This window comes from Microtus oregoni, unplaced genomic scaffold (assembly GCF_018167655.1).
Source record: "Microtus oregoni isolate MIOR12 unplaced genomic scaffold, Mior012 000042F_ref0000377, whole genome shotgun sequence".
Taxonomy (NCBI): Eukaryota; Metazoa; Chordata; class Mammalia; order Rodentia; family Cricetidae; genus Microtus; species Microtus oregoni.
Genome location: NW_024543209.1, coordinates 2,667,169 through 2,690,885, shown reverse-complemented (window position 1 = coordinate 2,690,885; position 23,717 = coordinate 2,667,169). Strand labels below are relative to the sequence as shown.

The 23,717-nt window shown below is 43.5% G+C and overlaps 1 protein-coding gene across 2 annotated transcripts in view; it reads right to left on the bottom strand.

The window, feature by feature from the left end:
* Atxn1 (ataxin 1) overlaps positions 1–23,717 on the bottom strand; it is a 382,090-nt gene that overhangs the window by 201,115 nt on the left and 157,258 nt on the right. The window lies entirely within an intron of this gene.

The following is a 23,717-nucleotide window of genomic DNA, read 5'->3' as shown; positions in this document are numbered from 1 at the left end:
ATATGAAAATATTATTTAGACCCTGAAAAGAGTAAAGCTGCCACTGTCTTTGTTCTGACTAAGCAGGTTCGAGACTTGTGCAGTGATGGGAGAAAAGAACCCTGGGTAAGGGATGTAAAAAGTTACAGTTCTTTAAAAAGCAAGAAATAAACCACTGTTAATATTCTCTCTCTCTCTCTCTCTCTCTCTCTCTCTCTCTCTCTCTCTCTCTCTCTCTCTCTCGTTGTTTCTCTCCTACATGTGGGTCCCAGGGATTGAACTTGAATCATCAGGTTTAGCAGTAAGTGCCTTTACCCTCTGAGACATAGCTCACCAGTCCTGAACCCAGGATCATTGATTTTATAGTTATAAAATATCATCCAACATGCCTGCAATAAAATAATTGTGCCTGCCTTTTAGGTAAGAACAGAAATAACAGGGACATTTCTTTTTCCGCAAAAATCTCATGTGCTTTTGCATGTTTATTGATTCAAGGCAAAAGTGTTTCATAAAGAAAGAAAACGAGAACACATGAAAGACAGTGGAATGAGCGAAGTGAATGTTCTAATTTTGGATAGTTTGCTGTTTTTAATACAGGCATATTTTAAAATGTTTATAGCTTTTCCTCCAGGGCCTCACTTTTGTTCTTGAGACAGGGTCTTATTCTGTAATGGATATTATACATATAACATATATTAAAGAAAGGGGGGACACACATTTGAGAGGGAGTGATGGTTGAGGGTTGAGGATACGTGAGGGGTTAAAAGGAAGAATGGGAGGGGGAAAAGACATAATTATATTTTAAATTAAAAAAAATAAAAAATAAGAAAGCCTTTTCGCTTTATTCATTGGCCATCTCTGCAATTCTCATTACAGCACTGGAAAGCCGAGACATGGAGTAATTACACACCATCCCACGGGAGGAAGGGAGAATTTGATGCAGCTCTAGAAGAATCTACGCACATCAGAAATGCAGACAGGGGAAGCAGGAGCAGGAATCTCTGAAGCAAAGGGAATGAAAGGCGCAAAGCTCAGCAGAAGGCTGGGGGAGCCTGTGGTCTGAGGGGTCACAGATAATCACACGTTGTTGGAGCGCAGGCTGCCCTGAGCAAGGCTAGAGAAGGAGCCTGGAGTCAACTGCCAACACAGCCTCTGGATCCAGAAACTGCCGAGAAGAGAATACACAGACCGAGCTTGCTTTCCAGGGCAAGAGGGAAGGGAACAGGAGAAGACTTGAGAGGGAAGGGGGGAAGAGGCAGAGAGATAAAGGCAGGCAAAGATGCTTTCAAGAAAGAGTTAGCAGAAGCACAGCCCAGAGAGCTGGTGAGAGCCGACTAGGGGGCTGCTGGTTTGGCCCAATCAAGAGCAAATATGGAAAGTGGGGAGAAGAGCTCCCAGAGTTTAGGAGATATACTTCCCAGTTCCTTAAACTGTGTTCAGATCCACATGGGGTGGTGCCTGTGAATGTAGGGGTGGGGGAAATTTGACAGGGGTAAAGGGGTTTCTGAACACACGATGACAGAACAGGTCAAAAGCAAAGGTTTCATAAACCCAAGGTGTTTCTTCGGGTCATCACCAGGGTTGCATCCCAGGACTTCACTGCAGCCTTGCTCTGAACGCATTTTGTACAATTTGCCGTGTACGTACCTTCAAGCCACAAAACACCAACATACAATGCCTGACATACCTCCACTTAGGTTGGAGACCATCGCCCTTAAGGATTGCTAAGTTTTTACTATCCATACAAAACGCTGCTCTTACAGAGACATAGTAGTTTCCTTATGGAAAACAAAGATGTCTCATTATTTTCCAACTGCCATGCCTCAGCATGTAAGTATGAAATTAGTTCATCTTTGGGTTGTACCATATAATATTTGATTTTAAAAACTGTGGTTGGAGTTGCTGACTTTACTTTCATAAGAAAATCATTCATCAGAACATCTAGCAATTTATAAAATGGCTCTACACATTCTTCTGCCATTTTTAGTGTGTATTGATGCTAAGCTGTACTCTAAGCATTAATTTATAATCTTAAAATAGAGATCAACTCTAAAACCCTTGATGATATTCTGCACTCCAAAACTTCAAATATTCAGCCAATATTTCATCCTTTATGTGAAAATGATAAAACACATTTATCTCATTTGTATACAAATTTGCTTTTATCTTTAATCAGTGACAAAATGGCATGTGCGCCAAAGTATTGTTCTAAAATAAAATTTCATGATATATCATCAGTAAGGTTTTGATTTGTATACATCTTTTATTTACGTATATACTCAGAGCCACTCTCTCAAGTGACAATGGTCACACTTGGAAATGTTTAAGATCTGGAGGGTTTGGTGACCTCAGTGGTAACACTAGTGTGGAGCAATGGGAGAGAGGGCACGCGATTTCAGAACAATTGGAAGTTAAGGAAAGAATAAAGGGACATGGTTTAGGGATGAGGTGTTTAAGGGAAGCCGTTCACTGTGTCTCTTCAAGCACTCACTGAGTGCTTGAAGAGAAAATCGAGGTGAGAAGATAAGATACTGAAAGTCAAGAGGAAGAGAGAAACATCGTAGAGAAGACACAGGGACAGAGAAGGCGGACTTCAGACAGCCAATGGCTCTATGAAAGGGAGACACTCTTGTACCTCGAGACCAGTGAACAGGGCAGGAACAAATGGACATCGAAGACTGTGGTGTGGAAGCAATGGACACAGCACTGGGAAGAGAAGAGAGGTGAGGGGTTTTTATCAGAGTTCCCGGGGACTGTAAAAATGAAAAAGAGATGAGGTCCTTCTCTAGAGAGTGGGGGCGAGAATGTCTTGAAGAGACTGGCTCTGGACTTGAGTCCACGGCAAATGTCACTGATGTCTACCAGAGAAGAAGAGATAGGGAGGGTGAACAGCTGCAAGAAAGGACTGCATGACTCTGAATTACTAGAAAAGAACAGAGACGCTTGACTCCCATGGGATCTGGACCAGCAGACTGACCCTAACCCCACCAGGTGACCTCCATTACTCACACCAGAGGGACCCACAGCTCTGCTTTGTCCTTATCTCCTCTGGAAGGAGACCCTGGACCCGAGGGCAGGATACAGATATTCCGAATCACATTCCTCACGTTCCAACAAATGCAGCTTTTCGGTTTTCTTAGGCCTGAGAGGAGTCTCTGAGAGTTGGGCAGGCAGTGGCCTGGGGTCATGTGATTCCTTGAGCCGCTGCAAGGTTCGGGCCTTGCTGAGCACAAGGGATGCTGGTCCTGGTTGAGCAAGGTAGTCCACCTTTCCCTTACAGTGACTCCAGGCTTTCCGTAGCCTTTCTAGACCTCAGGCTTCTCTGAGGAGCGTGGGCGGATTGAGAAACCGGAACCTAGCCGCTCCGTGCTCAGCAGAGCGTCTGGTGCTTAGCAAAAGGTAGGGGAGGCTGTTACTCTTCTACAGCCCCAGAAATTATTTTTGGGGACACGGGAAAGGCAAGAAGCAAATAAATGTGTAAAATTGGAGGAGGAGCATTTACTACCTTAATTTATAACTGCTTCAAAGTAGGCCACACGGAGAACTGGAAACACGTCTAGATTAGTCCCATGGGGACTGGAGAGATGGCTCAGCGGTTGAGAGAGGTTGTGGCTCTTGCAGAGGACCTGGTTTCCATTGCCTGTACTCACATGGTGCCTTATAATCATCTATACCATCAGTTCCAGGAGATGCAAGGTCCTCTTCTCTCCCCGAGGTAAGTGGGCACACACATGCCCCACATGTGTGAGCGTGCAAACACGCATGCACACTCACACACACGAACACGGGCAAATGCTCATTTTCATAAAATTAATAATAAATCTAAAACTAGAGAAACCAATCCATGCATGCTTCCACAGAAACGTTAAGAAGTGGAGACAACCTAAATATTTGACAGTCACCTAGTATCTGACTGCACCCAAGAAGGAAGTACTGACACACGCTGCAGGTAGATTCACCTTGAGAACAGTTTGCTGAGGATAAAGAAGGCAGTCATAGGAGTCCACAGAGCACAGGACTCTATTGGTGTTAAACGACTGCAATAAGCAAATGTATATATAGCAAAAACAGATTCCTGGCTGCCAGGAACAGAAAGTGGTGGACTGGGAGAAAACGAGAAGGGACGGTTAATGGGTATAGGATTTCCCTTTAGGGGTGATGAAAGGTTCTAAAATTTACATCAAGAGTTGTACTGCATTGCACATTTTTTTTTTGTGAGCCCGACTGATCCCACCTCTTCCCATTGCCATCTACTGAATACCTGAGGAAGAACATTCCCTCTTCCCTGGGAGGCGAGATATACAACGTGGGATTCCAGCACTCACGCACACCCAAAGCCATGGCTCATCTCCCATTGCAGGCATTCCCAGGGAGACAGGGAATTTGTGTTCTCCTTTCTATTGCTTTTACCAACCTCATTACTACAGCCTCTTTTCCCCCATGAGCCTGGCTGTTAAATTAACCTCTGGTGGACAATGGTAAGCAAGCACCCTAAAGCGGATGAGTCTTTCCTACCCAATTTAAAACTGAGAGCATTGAGGGGCCTTTCTAAAGCACTGATCGCTCACTTGGCTACACCATGAGGACAGGATGAGTGGAGACAAAACCTAACCTAATAGCTGAAGTCATTGTCATCAGGGAACAAATTACAAGGAGAATATTGAAGAGCCATTCCTTATGCTCCACCAGGGGTTTGACTTATCTGAGAAACATGCCAATAATTGCATACAAAGCACCTCTAGCATGCTATTATCAGCTGAGTTCCAGGAAATCGAACTTCCTCATTACAGCCAGCAGTGTCTTTATGGGAATGCTGACTTTAAAAAAAAAGCCTACCAATTCATTACTTGAAAAAGTAATTATAATCATAAGCATCACCAGATTAATAATTCCTACACAAACTGGTGGCTTTTGACCCCAAGAAATAGAAAGGACAATAAAAGCCTTGCAGTTGTTATTGGAAGCTTCCGGAAATTAAATTTGAAAACATTCCTTCAAGAATTTCCAGGTAAAGCATTTTATTACTCAGGGCTTTGAACGCTAAAGCTGCTTCATAGAGTGCTCAACACTGGAGACCCCTAAACAGACAATAAAGCATCATGTTTTACAGCAGTTTATGCTGGTGGTCAGCAGAGTGTCAGCGATAAAACAGAAACTCCAATAGAGGCAAAGCACATTCAGAGGCCATAAAAGAACCCACTGGGCCCAATTTCCATCAAGAGGTGTCGACTCCATTTGATGGGTGTCATCTGCAAGTGATCCGAGCACCGCTGCAACTGACAGTCCTGGGATTCGAGACAGTGGGGGGGGGGCTTCGGAAGGAGAGACGGGTGTCTCCAAGACCAAGGAAATCAAGGGTTCCACGTATCTCTAGATGTTAAAATAGTGATGATGATGATGATGATGATGATGATGATGATGATGATGGTGGTGGTGGTGATGAAGATGAAGGCCTTGGGGCTAGAGAGTTAGCTCATCAGTTAAGAGTACTAGCTACTCTTGAAGATGATCTGGGTTTGATTCCCAGCACCCACATGGTAGCTCATGACTATCTGTAACTCCTGCCCCAGGGGATCTGACTCCCTTTTCTGGGCTCCATAGTCATCAGGAATGTATGTGGTACATAGACATAAATTCAGGGAAAACACCCATAGGCACCAAACAATTAAATTTTTAAAAAAAAATTAAAGAAAAAAATGGCCTGGAAAGTTGTACACTTGAATTTGCTATAAAATATTAATCCACGTAGCTTAATGATTTACATATTATTCTTAATATTTCATGGCTTTCTTGTATCTAAATATACAATACAATGCCTGGTTCTGTTTGTGTTTGAGAAGATTAACAGAGAAGCCAATGGATGGGATTCTGAAGTGGTGCCTCTTTTCTTTTAGATGATGTATGAAGGCCAAACATATTCATCAGTACAGTTATGTGCGCCAGACACAAGCATGAAGGCCAAAGGAGGAGAGGGCTGCCCTGCCCCCATCATCTTTTCCCCTTGAGATAAGTTCACTAACTTGGAGCTAGGTTGTTAACCAGCAAGCCCCAGCAATCCTCCTGTCTCAGCCCAACCCACAGCCCCGGGGTTACAATAATCATGATGGTATCCTGCTTTCTACTTGGTGCTTGGATTTGAACTCAGGTCCTTATGCTTATGCAGAAAATATTTGCACCCATTAAGCTATCTCTCCATCTCCCTGAGTTCCCCTTTAATTAATGAATTTTGTTGGCATCTTACACTTTTGGATCATACCAATACCCTGAGGTTACTTTCAGCAGCTCTGAAAACATTTATAGTCCGTGTAGTTAGGAGAACATATAGGCTGTCTCGTATATGTTTTAGCATCCAGTGCTCAGGATAACATAAGCAGATTTCCTTATACTACCTTGCTTTGAGACAGTGGGGCTCTTCAGCTCATAAAGTCGGTTGGGTTCCTGTTCATGTATATGTATGCTTCTTTGTCTTAAGCCACACCTTCGCAATTCAATTTCTGCAAAACCCTTTGCAGAGGTATTTGTATTTGCCAATTAATGAACATTAAACACAAAGGTGACTTGGAATCTATGAAGACAGAGCTGGGAAGATGATCGCTGACTGGGGATGGAAGAAGGCTGTTGACACTGAAATTACGCTCACAGTTCTGACAGTAACAATGAACCATCAAAAGATACAACAAAACACATCAAATTAGATGCTTCTTGCACAGACTTGCAGTATTGTTTTAAACACAGAAAGGAAAGGCCGTTAAATACAACTGCTATTCACTAGATTTTAACTACAGCGGCTTTATAGTCTGAATCTGCCAGTGCAAGTCAGAATAATAGGCCAAAAAAAAAAAATGTTTCTTCCGACTGCAGGGGTGCAGGAGGAGGGAGGAAACAAAGTCCTCTTTGCAATATGGAAGCGCCTCTCTCTGACAGCCTTGCTCCCTGACAAGCTTACATTGTCGCCAGCAATTCTATTTCTACCTTTTCCCAGAACCACATCAGCAACAAACTGTGAGCGTACTGTGTTGGCCGCACTGCTAACAATGGGAAGTTTTGATTTGTACATGGAGAGGAAGTTTCCTAAAGGGAACAACTCCCGAACCGAGACTCGACACCGTTCTAGTTTACAGCCTGATGCAGGCAAGACTATTTCTCCACACAAGATTATACGTGTACATGGAGCAGAAGTAAACAAGGTGTGTAAGATGGAAGTTGGCTCCAAGAGACTCATGAGATGTGTAAAAGCCAAGGGAAATGATCCATGACTTATGTCTCTGTGCCAACACACTATAAAATGCTCAGAACTTTTATAGTAATTAGCTATGTTGCTTTGATGATTTGGGCTAATCCTCTTCTATATGTAGAACACACATGCATGCACATATACACATAAAGAATATATACTTCAGAGTTCTTTAACCTTTTACAAGCCAACATGGTAATCAACTACCTTGGAAGATTTCCAGCAATATGAGAAACATGCCCCATTTTCTCTTCCTTTTTTTTAATAGAATGCCTTTTTGCTACAGCTTCTCTTTTGCCTGTGTATAAAAGCTGCTCTTAGCTGTAAGTCCTACTAAAGATAAATTGCAAGATAAAATGAAATCACTATTCCAATACATGAGAGCATTTGAAGACCCTCCAAAAGGGAATGTTTCTCCAAACAGAAAGAGACTATTAAATTTTAAAGGCAAGGCTATCATCAAAATGAGGGCAGAGAAAAGTACACATAAGTCAGGTTGACAAGCCCATATTGATAAAGCACAGATAAATGCTATCTCTGAATAACATGCCTGGGACAGGCTGGCCTCGATTTATGAATGAGTCGTGTACAGAAAGTTCATTTGTAGATCAGTTACTTGGAGCTCCAAACTCATTTTGCAGGGAAACCATGCTGTAACTAGTGTTTGCTTTTATAGGAAGGTGATCAAGAGATATTTAGTGCATATGCAGGTGCTCCTGTGCACACTGCTTCTGTGCACGCTACTTCCGTGCACACTACTCCCGTGTACACTGCTCCTAGGCACACTGATCCTGTACACATCGCTCCTGTGCACACTGCACCTGTGTGCACTGCCTGTGTGCACTGCTCCTTGGCTGATCAGGAAGCTTGAGCAAGAAGCCCTTTGTTGGATAACCACTCGTCTGTCTCTGCTTCTTACATAATCTAAATGCTTCCTCCTAGACACATAAAAGCATGACGATAATCTTATACAGCGAACCTTCAATCTCTCTTCCCCAGGTCTATTTCCTGTGTTCAGTTGCCTGGCAAATCAAAGGCTAGTCAAGGTTCACATCAGTGAAGACTTACTGCTGTTTTGGTGGCAGACAGATGAGACTTGAGAGAGTAAACTGGAGATCTTAAAGAACAGGATGCAAATGATGACACACCACAGATGATTAGGACTAGGAAAATGGAAGGAATTCCATTGGAACATAGTGAGGGTGGCTTAAGAAAAGGACCCAGCTCTTAACAGGAGGAGGAAGAAGAGAAAGAGTGTGAAGAAGAGGAAAATGAGGGGGGAGAGAAAATGAGGAACAAGAGGAGAAAGAAAAGAAGACAAAAAGGAAAAGGGGGAGATGAAGAAGAGGAACAGGGAGTTCTTGACCAATAGGAGGCTTGGATAACAGATAGGGTTCCCCCTCTAAAGCCAGGGTGGTCACTGTGGGGCATTGATTAGTGGCAACATTTGGAAAGCTCCTTACCTCTGTAAGTACAGCCACCATGACTACTTGCCCTTCCCTCCTCATAGAGAATACTGAGGAAGGGTAGTTCATATAGATGGCCTGAAGGAAGAGGAAGCCTTGCAATATGGACTCTGTGGGCTCCTGGTGTGCCTGGACCAGAGCTGTGATAATCTGAAAATAACCGGCCAGTGGGTGTAAGGATGCTGGGTCAGGAAGTTATCTGGTCTTGACAGATGCCGGTGAGCTGTTTAACAATACAACTTCTCCAGGTTCTAGGCTGGCCTCAAACCTGCAGCCATTCTGCCTCTGTGCTTGGACTGAAGGCACACACCACCACACTTGGGTTCATTTACTTTCAAGAGAAGGAGAGAGACCCAAGAAGGAAAGAAGAGAGCAAAGAAGGGAATATGGAAATTGTCCCCAGGCTTTGGTCCATAAATACGCTGCTTATATCAGGACTGAACTGTCAGAAAGCACAGTGAAAACTCGGAATTGAAATGCAATTTGAAATGGATTTAGTGTAATTCAAAGCAGCTTCTGGTATTTTCCTGCTCCTCCCACTGTGGTTTTCTGGTGTTCTCTGCCCTTATTTTATTGTTTTGTTTTGGTTTATTTTGGTTTGGTTTGGTTTGGTTTTGGTTTGTTCTTTTGTTCGCTTGTTTGGTTTTTTTTTTTGGTATGAGTGCTCTCACTCCAGAAGAGGGTATCTGATCCCAATACTGATGGTTGTGAGCTACTGTATGGTTGCTGGGATTTGAACTCAGGATCCTGGAAGAGCAGCCAGTGCTCCTAACCACTCAACCATCTCTCCAGTCCAATCATTGTTCCATCTTTAGGAACACCCAAGAGGATACATTCACCTTAATAGCATGCCCCCATTTGGTGGCTTGGGTACCATCTCTTTGTCAAAGGGTGGGCTCAGAGGCTTCCTGATCCTTACAAACTGGATGGAGCTACACTGTGAGGCTTCTCCAGCCTCACTAGCAAGGTCTATAGCAATAACTCCAAACCAGTTTCCTCAGATTCAGCCTCCACTCCTCTCCCAAGGTAACCCCAAAGCGAACAAGATATCCAGTGTGATGAATGTGCTGTGTTTATAAGGTTCTATGAGACAAGAGTAAAACTGACAGCCGTCAGGGAACTGTGGAAAGAGCCCGCAGACAAAGTCTTTTCTATAGAAATTTTATAGGGAGCCACAGACTGCCATTACCGTTTGAAAATATGTTCCCTATGAAAAAATACTGAACTCAATACGTTAGTTTAAAAGCACATAAAGGGGCTTTATTCTGCCTGTTTCCATGTATCTGCCTCCACAGGAAGCCTAGAGGCCACTTCACAGGCTTGTTTTGCAATTTTCAATGTCCACTCCACAAAAGATAGGAATCTTTTTTACATTGTTCACAAAACGTCAATTTATATTGTATCACACAATGCCAGCTTGGCCACGTTTTAAATACACTACTGCCAATTTGCAGCTCATGGCAACATCTCATCATTAAAAGGGTGCTTGATGTTGAAATTTGCATGTTGCAAAGGTTGAACTCAATGTTCAAATCCTAGATGGTATCAGGACTTCTCTAGCTCCATCTATGGTCTTGACACACTGAGTGAACCTGATCCAGGAAGCTAAGTAAGGTAAGGTCAGGCTAGCACTTGCATGGGAGAAACTGTACTATTTCTTTTTCTTTTTTTTGAGAGGATTTCTCTGTGTAGCCATGGTTGCCCTGGAACTTGCTCTGTAGACCCTGCTGACCTGAACTCACAAATATCTACCTGCCTCTGCCTCCCAAATGATGGGATTAAAGGCGTGCACCACCATACCAGGGGCCTCAAACTCACAGAGGCCCACCTGCCTCTGCCTCCCAAGTGCTGGGATTGAAAGTGTGCATGGTTTCATTTTAAAAATTATTTTTGTTTTTCTAAGTTGTGTGTGTGTGTGTATGTGTGTGTATCTGTGTATGTGGAAATATGTGCATGTGAAGGTTGGTGCCAAGGAGGCCGAAGAGGGCGTTAGATGCCCTGAAGCTGGAGTGTGGGCTGTTGGATTTGAACTCAAGTCTTCTGCAAGAGCAGTATGTACTTTTAACAGCTGAGTCACCCCTTGCAGACTTCATATTTTTAAGACTATCAAGCAATTTTCAGATAGAGTCAACTGCAGGAGAGGTTAATGTTCTGTTCCATTGTCTGTTGTCAATAAAATGTTTACTTAAGCGTAATGACAAATTGAAATCAAGCAAGGCCAAAAGAATTCAATTGTCACGACACAATATGATGTTGGGAACAGAGCAGAGAATCTCAGTGACTTTCCAAGACCCTCAGTCACTGCAACCCAGAATCAAGGTGTTCACAAGGTCAACACACCCCTGATGCCACTCATGACCTGATGCCATCCACAGTGCCCAGCCATTAGGACTCCAAACGAACTCTAATTGTGTTTAATAACTTCAGCTGCAGTGGCTTCTAGCCTGTCACAGAGATTAAAAATAACAATAATATTGTCATCCTCGAGCTAGCAGGAGAAACTTCTATTATGATTGCCAAAAGCAAGGGGTCAGAGCTCCAGGAAACCTTCCTTAATAACACAGAATGAGGGACATGCCAAAGAGATCAAAAGATGACACAGATAACCTCATCCCAGACACCATTAACCAGGAATTTAACTTCTAGGGAAACACTATATGAATAAACAAGCTGAAGAGTTACCACAATGCCCAAAGTATAAGAGCCTCAGACTTAAGCCCATGTAAGTTCACATGTTTTATTTCTTCGATTTCAAAAGCTATGGTTATAGCACTTTAACTTTCATATTTGGTATGTCTAGGGCCCTGAGACTTACATCTCTGTGTTAGAGGAATACAAGTGGAATTTTTCCAAGTAGAGAGGTGATTGATTGCAAGTGTGTGGAAAGCCCAAGCGTAGGCTTGACATCTCCATTGGGGGGAAAGAAGTGTCAACTTGAAAGACAGTCTGATACAGCTCATAGCTGTTAAGTAGAATACAACGACCTTCCTCCCTTGCCTTTTATTTGGGAGGCAAGAACCCTGTAGGTCTCCCTCACTGCCCATCCAGCCTACATGAGCTTTCTGACCCATTTTTTACTAGACGTCTATCATCACTCACATTGCTCATCAGTACTGGCGCTCACATATATGCTGAGCAAATTAGTCTAATCACACTGGGGTCCTCATGAGGATCAGCCAGGGTTCTTAACTTCTGAGCCTCATCTCCAGCCCCACTTCACTATTTTTAAACATTGGTAGTTTAGAACATGAGTTGTCAGTTATCTTCCTTCCATTTGGCTCTGTCTATATCTCCCCACCCCGAAATAGGGTCACATATATCCCAAGTTGGTCTTGAACTCTCTGTGTAGCTAAGGGTGACTTTGGATTGCTAATTCCCCTGCACCTATCTTCCAATTATTAAAATTATAGGTAGGTGCTATGGTGCTGAGAATTGAACTTAATCCAGTGTTTATGGAAGGTAAACATTTTCTCAACTGAAACACATCCTCAGCCCTGTCTGGTCTTTTCTCTTGATTCCACATTACTAGGGAGTATACGGTAGAGAGCATACATAGGCCCTAATCTATCCTTCACGACAACAGTTCAGTGTGTGTGTGTGTGTGTGTGTGTGTGTGTGTGTGTGTGTGTTTCTCTAGGGGTGTAACTTATCCTGGAGGACCTAGTAAAGGCACTGACCGTCAGGATACCTCCCAGGGAAGGGATACATTTCAAAAACTGGCTCTGCATTTGAAACTCTTCCAGTGTGCTTCTCACCCATCCAATCCCCACAAACTCATAGAATCTGTCCCTCCCCAGAGCTTCCTTATGGGAATTTCAACCATGGCAGATTCCGGGTGACACTTTTCCCACTCCTTCATTCCCTTTTTAGAACTGGAATTCTTTTGTAAAGAACAGTTGTCCTATTTTCCCCACTTTTAGTTTGTTTAAAAAATTTGTAGCAGTATGGGCTTAGGGACATTTATTTTTTTTTCTCTCCACACTATAATTTAATATGCATTTCATGACAGGTTATTCTGATCCCCAGCTAGGTTACTGGCCCCTTTACAGCAGAGATGACCATGTCAGGTGTCTTTCTATACTGTCCCTTGTGTCTACAATGACGAACTCATCCAATCATTTATTCCATTAACAAATCCATTTTTGATTCTTGCCCTCAGTGTTAGAGTCAAAAACCACAAATGAAGTAATTCTTTTCTTGGGTGGTTTGCAGCCTAGTTAGCAGACACTCACATGTACACACACATCTGTATAGTGTTGGTCCAAAAGGGAACACAGTCACCTCCACCTGGAGAAAGTGACAAGTACGTGCGAAAGATTTTCTTGAGACCAAATAGTTTTCTGTTCTCGTTATTCTATTGCTCGCTCTATAAAATAAGTGAGCGTGTAAAACACTTAAGAGATAAATTAGGCAGCTATTTAGAGATGGATGCTACACAGGCACATGCCACTGGTGCATCTTAAAGAATTAACTCCTGACATCAAATGGTGAGGACACACTTTAGGAGGATTTAACGTGATAAACACAGATTCTTCACATAGTACTAAGAAAATCGGAAACAGCTAATGTCAAAAAAAAAAAATTGAGTAGCCATTTGTCTTAATCCATTTTCTCCAATTCAATTTCCTAGTTTTTATTCCTTCACAGGGAATAATGGAGATCAGGTAAGAAGCACCATCCATCAGAGATGGACTCTCTGGGTGTCTCTCCTAATTCAATTTTCCTGTACTATTTCTGCTGTAATCTCCAAACACAGCTGTTCGCTTCCGAGTGTGATAGCTCAGCCCTACAGACATCCCTGGGAATCATAAGCAAACAAGAGGGCACATTCTCTGCCACAAATTACACCCTGCAACGTTCTTCACCCCCGAACACTCTGAATTGCAAGCAAGCAGGAACACATCGGAAACCCAGAGCCTTCCTGCAGACTGGAGGAAGACCTGCATCCGGGCATTTGAACGTGTTCACGCTTAACTCCTACTACTGCTACCAGGAATGCAGACACAAGTTCCCTCTCCTGCATGGTGCCACATCATTCTTGCCATCATAGGCAATATCACCGCTCCAATCGCACCTCCTAATTAATGTCAGCCTGTCTCCCCCATGTTAATGAGAACGCAGCATGTCTGTGGGTGCTCACACGCATACACACGTACTCATGACTGCATCCCCAAGACTGCGCCTGTGCACACTGCTCCGTCTCCATATTAGCACCCATTTATAAATAGAGTTTGTTCCGCCCACCCCTGCATGCAAATCTGCACAAGCAGCATATAATCCAGCTGACTTCATTTCCTGAAATTTTCCAGGAGATTAAGAGGAAAAGCTCAGGAAAAAAATGAAACCCAGGTAGATACCTGGTAGAGTCAGTGATCGGGAGGCAGAGGCTAACAAGACAGACAGGCCGAGGTATAACGGGAACATGAGGACCCAGCCCACAACCAGCCCGGTACTCCAAGATCTACTCTCTGCCTTCCTACAGGGCTTAGAGCCTTACCAGGGACACTCTGGATCTTAGCCCTTCCCCAGCCTGTATCTTCCTACGTTAGAGCTACTGAATGAAGGAAACTCCCTTCCTCCTCAGTCTGTCCGTGGTGGTGTGTTCCCGGGGAAGGACTCACTAGCAAGTCACGTCGCCTAGAGTTTATTGGAGGGTGGATGACCATTTGTGCAGCTTACCAGAGCCTTCAGAAAAGCTCCAAAAACACAATTTCTGGGCCAGAAAAAATGAGGAGTGGAAAGAGAAGTAATTTGTGCATAGTTTATAAATTTTTACATGATGGGATTTTTAATCTGTGTGCATGGCTCTCTCTCTGTTAGTCCTGTATGTGATTACTGTCCGTAAGCCTTACTCCACGTCATACAAGTATAGCAGGATTTTTAAAAATAGCATAAACACGGGCCTCTTCAATTCACAAAACATATCTGAACACATTACATTGCTTAATCATCTCGACAACCCTGAGATAAATATGATAATTAAATCTATTTTAAGGTCAACGGGAAAAACAAACAAACAAAAATCCTCAGATTTTAATTGACTACCCTAAGGTCAGAGGGCGAACAAATTACAGAACTAAAATTATTATTGTTTTGGCTATTTTGGCAATGCTAGAGATTAAACCTAAGGGCCTAATGCACACAAGACAAACATTCGTCCACTGAGCTCAGCTCCAGTCCCTAGGTCTGAAATTCAAACCAGAATTTCTGATGCCCAATTTCCTTTATTTCCCAATGCATGCATTTCTTCCATTTTTTTCTTGATCCGCTTTGCCTCCATTTTATCACAGAACCATATTCATAATTGTATGTGAACCTTGCTCATCACCTAAAGATGTGCTTCTAAATCAAATGGACCCTAAATTTCTACTGTTCCCCTTTCTGGTGAACTAACACAACCAGGAGGCTCTCCTAGCATCTGCAAACACTCAGGCTGGAATCTCCCTTTGAGAAAATGTTGGTCTGACTTCTAATGGTCTGGTCATTTCTCACACCCTCTCCCTCTCTCTCCCTCCACTCCCATGCCCATTCCCCCTGTGCTCAATTCTCAGTACTTGCCCCTTTAGTCCACAGTGTCTACACTCCTGTTCTGGCACTTATCCCAGGCAGCGGATCCATCCCAGAAACTCTAACAGGTTCTGACTTTCACACAACTGGGGACTGGACACAGGGCCTCTTATATGTTAAGCCTGTGCAGCACCACCGAGCGGCACCCCCAGTCACAGGGTATTTTCTGGAATCGTCTTCCCTGTCATTGTTACTATTAAGGTCCTTGAATTAAGAAAAGGGTTTTCATTCCTGCAGAGCCAGCCCCAACATGCCACCTTCCATTTAGCGCATTGCAATCTACAGATGTGTCACTATGACATTCTCCTGCACCAGGGCCAAAGGGGGAGGGGCTTTAAAACAACAGATCTAGGACTGGAGAGGTGATTTGTCCCCCAAGTGTGAGAACCCGAGTTCAGATCCCCAGAACCCACATAAAGCCTAGTGTGGTGCACATTTGTAATTGCGGCGTTCCTGGGGTGGAATGGGAAACCGGAACAGAATCTGCATCACAGCCCGGGACCGTCTTTCCTGGTGTCGGCAATGGCAAATAGCAAGACACCCTGTCTCTAAAGAGGTGGACAGTAAAGAACAATACCTAGACTTGTCCTCTGACTGCCATCCACACTTAGTGGCATGCATGTGCTCACACTTAGAAGCATATGTATGGCTTCACAAATTCACACAAGCACACATGCACTTAAAAAAAAATAAATCCACAAGTGCATTAACTCAGCCTGATAATTAGACCTCTGGGAAAAGAGAAAGAGAGCCCGAGGTGCGAGCTCAACAAGACATCAGATGAGCGTAGGATGTGTCGGGGCTCTCTGGGCTATTTTTCTAGCGGTAACCTAGGTTGGCACGCATGCGCGCGTGGGGGCGGGGATTGGTATTCAAGTCGGCACTACATCAACAGCGCAGAGTCAGGCTCTGGGGCCGATCCTCTTGCCTTCATGTTGCCCAACTGTGCTCTGCCTGCTGTTTTAATTGGATTATTTTGAAATCTGCTATTTCTGTCTCACTCCTTTTTTCCAAACTGTCATATCAGCCCTGCAGTTTGGCTATGACACAGCTGCCAAATTTCACTCCCGAGACGGCTTCATTGCAACGTCAAGCAAAGTGATGGTCCCTCTGCTCTATCCAGAGACCTGCTGAAGGAGCTAAACATCTGGAAGGGGCTTGCCTCCATGCCTGAACAGACTTTCCACTTCCTGTTCTTTGATGGTGTTTTACCATCTTCCCCGGAGGAGCAGGGAGGTCATTAGCTCCACCTGAGCACAAAGGAGGACACAAACCAAAGAAACCACTAAAATGTACCAGGATTGGATAAACAGAGACTGTGGCTTTTCATAGACACTTTCTACATCGACTTCAAAGTCACAGAGCACCAAAGATTGGAGGTGACACTTTTTCAGACGTGGAGGAAGCCTCAGAGAGCAACCCACTCATGTTCTGGGTGGGAGCGCGAAGGCACAGCACCACTGAGCACCTCTGAAAAGCTCTCCTGGTTCTCAAGTCCAAGGGCATTCCACTTGAATCTGGGCTCCTCTGCAGACACAGGGGATGATCACATCTCTGTCAGGGAGGCCAAATTTAGCCCCAGCTTCTAAAGCATGGGATACCAGCAAGGACAATTGCGCTTCATTCAGCTACACTTATTTGTTTTAGACACTCAACCCAATGACCACCAGGAAGAAGAAGTGTGAAGCAAAAAGATAAAGGGCGTAGCAAAAGCACCAGCAACCGGTGTTTAAGGAGCATTAGCCGTGTGTCGGGCTAGCTAAGACTGTCAATCTTAAGACTTCCAAGTATGCAGTGGCCTGTTTCCTTCATTGTGAAGAGAAGGGAAGGGATGATAGACAGTAAGAGATGTTTCTGAGAAGATAAAGGGCCAGACTATCACCGTAGAGTCACAAGAACCACCCCCCCCCAGTTTCAACAAACTATTTATTGAAAACCTAAATAAATAGCAACAATACACTTCTCACTAACCCTAAGGCGATAACACATTTTTATGCTACAGACTTGCTGTTTGCTAATTCCAAAGGATACTTTACGCACACACACACTCATTTTTTTATTTCACTTTTGCTTTTGTATTGTTTTTAATTGAGATAGTCTTATAGTCTAGCCCAGAATCGTCCAGGTTCTCTATGTAGTTCAGGCTGACCCGAAATTCTTAATAATCCTCATACCTCATCCTCCCAAACGCTGACAGGCCACCACACTGGGTGCCAAGATGCTTTTTACATTCTCCTCAAATCTTATAAAAATTTCTACATATAAACACTTCCTACAGGACATGGATTAAGTGAAAGGGGTAAATGATACTGAGTTCAGACGAGCGTGGTTAAATGATCAGCATGTTCCTTTCCATCTCTACTGGCGCATCAAAAGCTGGAATTTTTTCCTATCTGCGACTTAGAAAATATATTTAAAGGTTTCATTTCACTCAATGCCATCTAAGAAAAAGAGTAACATTAACATGGAAAGGACCAGAAAAGGGCGCCATGTTGCTCATGCCTCGACTTTCACTACTTAGTTCCACTCAGAAGAGGCCATTCCTCAACACCAGCAGGTGGCCTGGGGTGAAATCTCTAACGCATTGGGGTTCCTGTGTGGAAATACACAATGGTGAGCTCTGGAATTAAGCCCTTTCTTAATGGGTTTCCTCTATCAGGTACCAGAAAACCTTGCTGTATTTCGTCCACACTATCACAACTATGTGAATGTCTCTAACACCATAAGATGCATTATTTATAAAACTTATAAAGAATAAAATGCTTCATACAGAAGGCTGGGATTCGTTTTAGAAAGTCTAATGTGCTCAAAAACAGCCTTAAAAAGCTGTGCAGACACATAAAACACCATGTACTCTTGAGTCTCTGACCGTACGTGTTTTTCCTTTTGCCAGGGAAAACATCATTAAGTGTCTCAAAATGCTGCCTTCTCCCCAACAACGTATGAATTATGGATACTACCTCCAGATTGAAAGGAATGGAGTCAAAATGAGGAGAATATGTTTATGAAGAGGGATAACATTGAGGGAGATCTCTATTTTAAATATTTAATAAACATCAAAAATGGTCTCCTTTGTCAAAGAAATATATGAACATGTGCATTATAGATCTAAGTAGAAAGTGGGCCCGTGTCCCAGAATGCACTTTGTATGTGTGTGTATGTGCACACCCATACACACATGTGTGCATGGGTCTAGTAGTGAAATCGACAGCTAGACTGGGCTTCTTGAAGAGAGACCAAACATAACAGATTATGCTTTTTGCTGGATGCTTGCACCTCATTAAAGACAAGAGGTTGAGGTTGAAGGATAGTGAAAAAGTACCTGTCAATGGAAATCAATTTTAAACCAAAAATGAAGGATCTTTAGCCCATTAAAGGGTAAAGGAGAGGAATCCTTGAGAAGATGTAATTGTAGAAGAGACTGTTATAAGCGTTCTTCTGGGATGTAGGCAAGTCGGGGAGAAGAACCCCAAGCCCATAAACTATGCTGAGAAGAAGGACATTGATCATTAAAATTACCAATATATGACAACTCGTTTTGACCTAGAAACTTCCTTAATTAGTCATACATGTATGTGTGTGTGTTTGTGTGTGTGGTGGAATGAATCATAGGATTAACACAACTTTTTAAGGTAGTGGACAAAGTAGAAAAGAGCTAGGGCTAGAGAAATGGTCCAGGCAGTACATCATTTACTGAGGAATCACGAGGACCTGAGTTTGAATCCCTAGTCCCCACATAGAATCCAGGGTGTGGTGGTGTACATCTGCTGTTCTAGTGCTGAGGGGGTGAAGGCAGACAGAACCATGGCCAGACAGTTCAGTGGGAGATGACGTCTCAAAGACAGTGACTTAAGATAGTCACGAAAGAAGATAATGTCTATCAACCTCGGGCCTCTAAACACACACACATGCATGCACACGCACACACACGCACACACACACACGCACACACAGCCATAGCTCATAAAAGAATAAGATAAATACATCCTGGTGAAGCAATCGCTTTCATTCTTCATTATTAAAGAAAGAAATTAAAAAGAAAATTCTGGAAACACATAATTGACAAATTCTGAAAAGCATCCTGAAATTGCAGGCTGTCTCCCTCTTTCCTAGTTGCGACATGAAGCATCCCTTTGTCTTGTGTGTTCATGTGGTATTTGCTACCCTCTTGTTAGTAACTCAGCAGCCATCTTGGTTTTCAGAGCCACTGCCATGGTCTTGCCATTGCTTATGTTGAAGAATCCTGTTTTACTTAATCAGGGCCCCAAAGCACCCTCGTTCATTACAAGAAATTGTCATCACTTAAATTTTCAGTATGATTCTGCATGATTTATAAGATAACTTTTATCACGTGTGTGCATATATAGAAAAGATGGAGTATTCATTACCTTCAGAACTATTTGCATATGTAAATGTATGCCTTTAAGAATCTCCTGCGAGGATGAGGAAGGACCAGTGTATTAGCACGCACCAAGACAGCTTCCATGCTTTTAACGCGTATACACTCAGAGGAATGAGAAGATCCACTGCCCAGTTTCTCAGTGACTTGCACTGTTTAAGTCACTTCCATTGAGAGGTGGGTAAATGCACACCACTTATGACTCAGACACGGGTCCCCTGGAGGGAAGTCTCACACTCCTGTCCCTGTCCCTATCCTCATCACTTTCCTGTCTGGAGTTGTAGCCAAAGGCACTCACTCCATCTCCAGTCCCATCTATTCTCCGGTCCTTTCTGCTTCATGCCTTCCTCAACCCACAAGTCTTCCTGCCGCTTCTCCACCTTCTCACTCTAGAGCCCCCCTTTCAACAGACCAGCTCATGTCCCCGTTCACTCGAACCACTCGGTGTGCTTTTGATAGTACCAACCTTAGTTTTGAAAGCTCCATGAGGGCCAGCCCATGATCCCTTCCATGTCTACAATGCCTAACACCGCATCAACAAATCATTTGTCAAATAAGTGAACGTGTGGGGAGTGATTGAAAGAGCAGTAGGAAGGCACAGTCTTTATTTCTCACAATCCAAAAGCCATGGCTTCATTCCGGACAGGACACACTTTAGGGTACCCTCAGTTCCATGGGAAACTCTGAGAATTAACTTTTCAGCCACACTCTGATGATTGTAAAGATATTCTTCCACAGGGCTATGGGGGAGAAAATGGATTGCATAACTATACCTAAGGACCAGAGAACAGCGGCAGGATGTCAGCTCCCGAGTTACCACCTCGTTAGAATGATTAAAATAACATTCCCCGCTCCCCTGCCTCTCTAGAGGCATTTATTCTGGCAACTCCGATGCCTGTATTTCTGCACAGCAGCCCAGGAGTCACAGCTAATGGCTCCTTCTTCCTCCCTCTTTCAGCCTCCATTGACTGTGTCATTGAGGAGACTAAGTGCTATCCAAACACCGTAAGTTCCATGTGGTGGTGGCATTGCCATCTGCGTATCAGCTACACACAGCCTTTCTACCTATACTCCTGAGGTGCCTCATCTGAGTCTGGCAGAACGCAGCAAACATTTTGTAGAATGTGTATTTGTCAACACATCTTATTTTTTGGTCCTCACTCCCATGAACAAGGTTTTAATTCCTTTTAACCGATATACATATTTGCCTAAAATACATGATTTGTTTCCTTATGCATCTTCGCCATTACCTGTGAGAGATTCACTCATGACATTCAAGAGGCAGTCTTCAGCAAAAGGAAAATGCCTTAATTAGGAATTCAGATGTTCCTTTCTGCTAAGTGTGAAGCTGGCAGAATGAGACTGGAAATTAAGGCCCTGGTGAATACAATACCAAGACACACAAACCAGCTGTAGAAGACCCAGTGAAAGGCAGTGGCTGGAGCCATCCAAGTGGCTCTGTCTTTGTCTCATTTGATGAAAAATCACTTTTGGCCCTCTTTCCTCCCACTTTTCAGTCTTAATATGTGGCTACGGGATGGAGTGGCTCAGAACCTAGCTTTCCTTTTTTTTTCTTTAGGTTTTATATATTTTCACGTTATGTGTATAGGTGTTTTGCCCAAATGTGTATCTCTGTGTAGCAAGTATGTGCAGTGTTTGAGGAGGCCAGAAGAGGGTTCCAGATCTCCTGGAATTGGAGTTATATTCTATCCATGAGGGTGCTGGGAGTTGAACTCGGGTCTTCTGAGGAACAGCCAGTGCTCAGCTATTGAACCACCTTTCTACCTTGTCTAGCTTTTCCTTTTGCATCTGTAGGCTGGAGCACATAATGACAAGAACTAAGGGGGAGAAAATTCTTCCCCCACTGGTTCACTCATTGAGTTTATGAGATGAGGCTTGGTTAGTGAGAGGAGAAGGATAAGAGCCAAATGGATCAGTTCACCCATGGCTCTAGAAGGTTAGGGACTCTGCCTGTGGCTCACAAAAGACCTGAAGCATTCTTAGAGTGAGACGCTCTCTATACCATGGCAAGGCAGCCTGGGTAGGAATGAGAATCCGTTACACGTGACTAAGCCCAAGGCAACTTGGGTGTCCTAGCCAGTAGGGGGGCTAGTAATTTTAAACCCTGCAGAAGAAGATGGGTCTTTTCCTTGAAGATATTCAGTGGAGTCTCTCCTGGACAGTAGTGACTTGGTACATGCTAATAAACCCATGGAGTTCCTTCAGACACCAAAGGATGAACCAGAGGAAGAGGGAGAATGGAAGAATAATTTCATAAAGCAGTGTTCCACAATGGTCAGCACCATATGTTATGCTTGTGTACTTCTATCTCCTATCACGATCATTTTCTCTGTTAAAGGACTTATTTGTTTGTTAGTATGTGTTTCTGTGTAAGTACATATGTGTGTGCAGGTAAATGTGGGTATGTACCCACAGTCGCCAGCAGAGGGTGTCGCGTGTCTTCTGTCACTCTCCACCCATTCCTTTCAGGCGGGGTCTCTCCCTGAACCTGGGCTTTGCATCTTGACTAAGCTGGAATCCTGTCTCAACTCCTCAGAACTGATACTATAGGCATTTTCTAGAATGCTTGGTTTATTATACAAATTTTGAGATCTGAACACTGGTCCCCATGATGGTGGGACAAGCACTCTTAACTACTGAGACAACCTCTACAGCCTCCATTTTCTGCAGGGGGCGGGGACTGCTGTTGTTTCTGCTTTCTTGAGTTATGTATGGTCTCATGTGATGCAACCAGACCTTGAATTCTTGATCCTCTTACCACTGTGTGCTGGAATCATGGGGTGCGCCAGCAGACTTGACCCGCTGTCCATCCTTTTCTAGTATCAACACACCCTCCCTCAACACGAGACTTTAGAGAGAATAAGCTTGTCACATACATACAGTCACATGAGCATCACCTCATGAAATGGGCATGATTTTCTCTACATTTTTCAAATGTGAACTTAAAACAGCATCCCGGAGAAAAAAGAGCAGGGCTGTCCTCTGAACCCCAGTAACGGACCTCGGGATCAGAAGCCTCTGTGTCCTATAAGGCAACCACCTTCCTGATACACGCATGCTAGATAGTCATAGACGCATACACATTCCTAGGAATGAGAAGTCCATCTTCAGATTGCTTGGCCTGAAGACTGTTTATGAACTATCTCCGCATAGTTTGTAAGCATTGAAAAACTTCACTTTTCTCCGGAAAATGCTGGCTATTCCGTGATTTCACAGTTGTCTAAAAATACTTGGCTGGGAAGAAAGATCTCACAGTTCCCCGGGGCTCTTACAGTCCTCAAATGTCCAAAGCTGGCAAGTTTTGAGTGTGTTTCTGTCTGCAGAATGCGAGTTCTAGAAAGCAACATGATCTGCAAGTGATGCCCCCTTCCTCTGCGCGCACAGCTGTGCCCTCACACACCACACACGGACACACACTGGTCATTTTCCACCATCAATTGGCAAGCACCCTTTCTGCTTCCAGAGCTCTTGCCATCCGGAATTTTGAGGGCAGAGATCCTCTTGTATGTCTCTTTCGGACGTAGAACCCACTACCGTGTGACTGGAAAGTAGTTTAGAAACATGTACTGAAACTCTTCAAACCTGAAAGCTCTTCTATTCAGTAGTTCACCAATAGGCAATTCTCCAGAGGAAGCCATTAACGGTGGGCTACATTGTAATGTAAATGCTACATTACAAGAGCTTTCTGATCGCATGAAAGTTAAAAAGTATATAAACAATTCAATTCCAGCTGAAGAGAATCAAGACAATGAAATATCAATGTTTCTGCTTGCTGGAAAATTATATAACCAGGGAAAGTTATATTGTAAAAACGATATTGCCACTGAATAATGTTGACTGTCACAAGGAACAAATATTGGATGACGTATATTATATTGTACTACTCTCTTACAGTTGTCTCTACAGCTGAATATCACCACCAGAGTTGGCCCTTACTCATTATTGTCTTGCCACATATCTTATTAGTTACTTCAAAATAGGTAAAAATTATTTTTTCTCCTAAAAAAGTAAGAGAAACAAAAGGGGCTTAACAGAGCAGATGGCTCAGTAG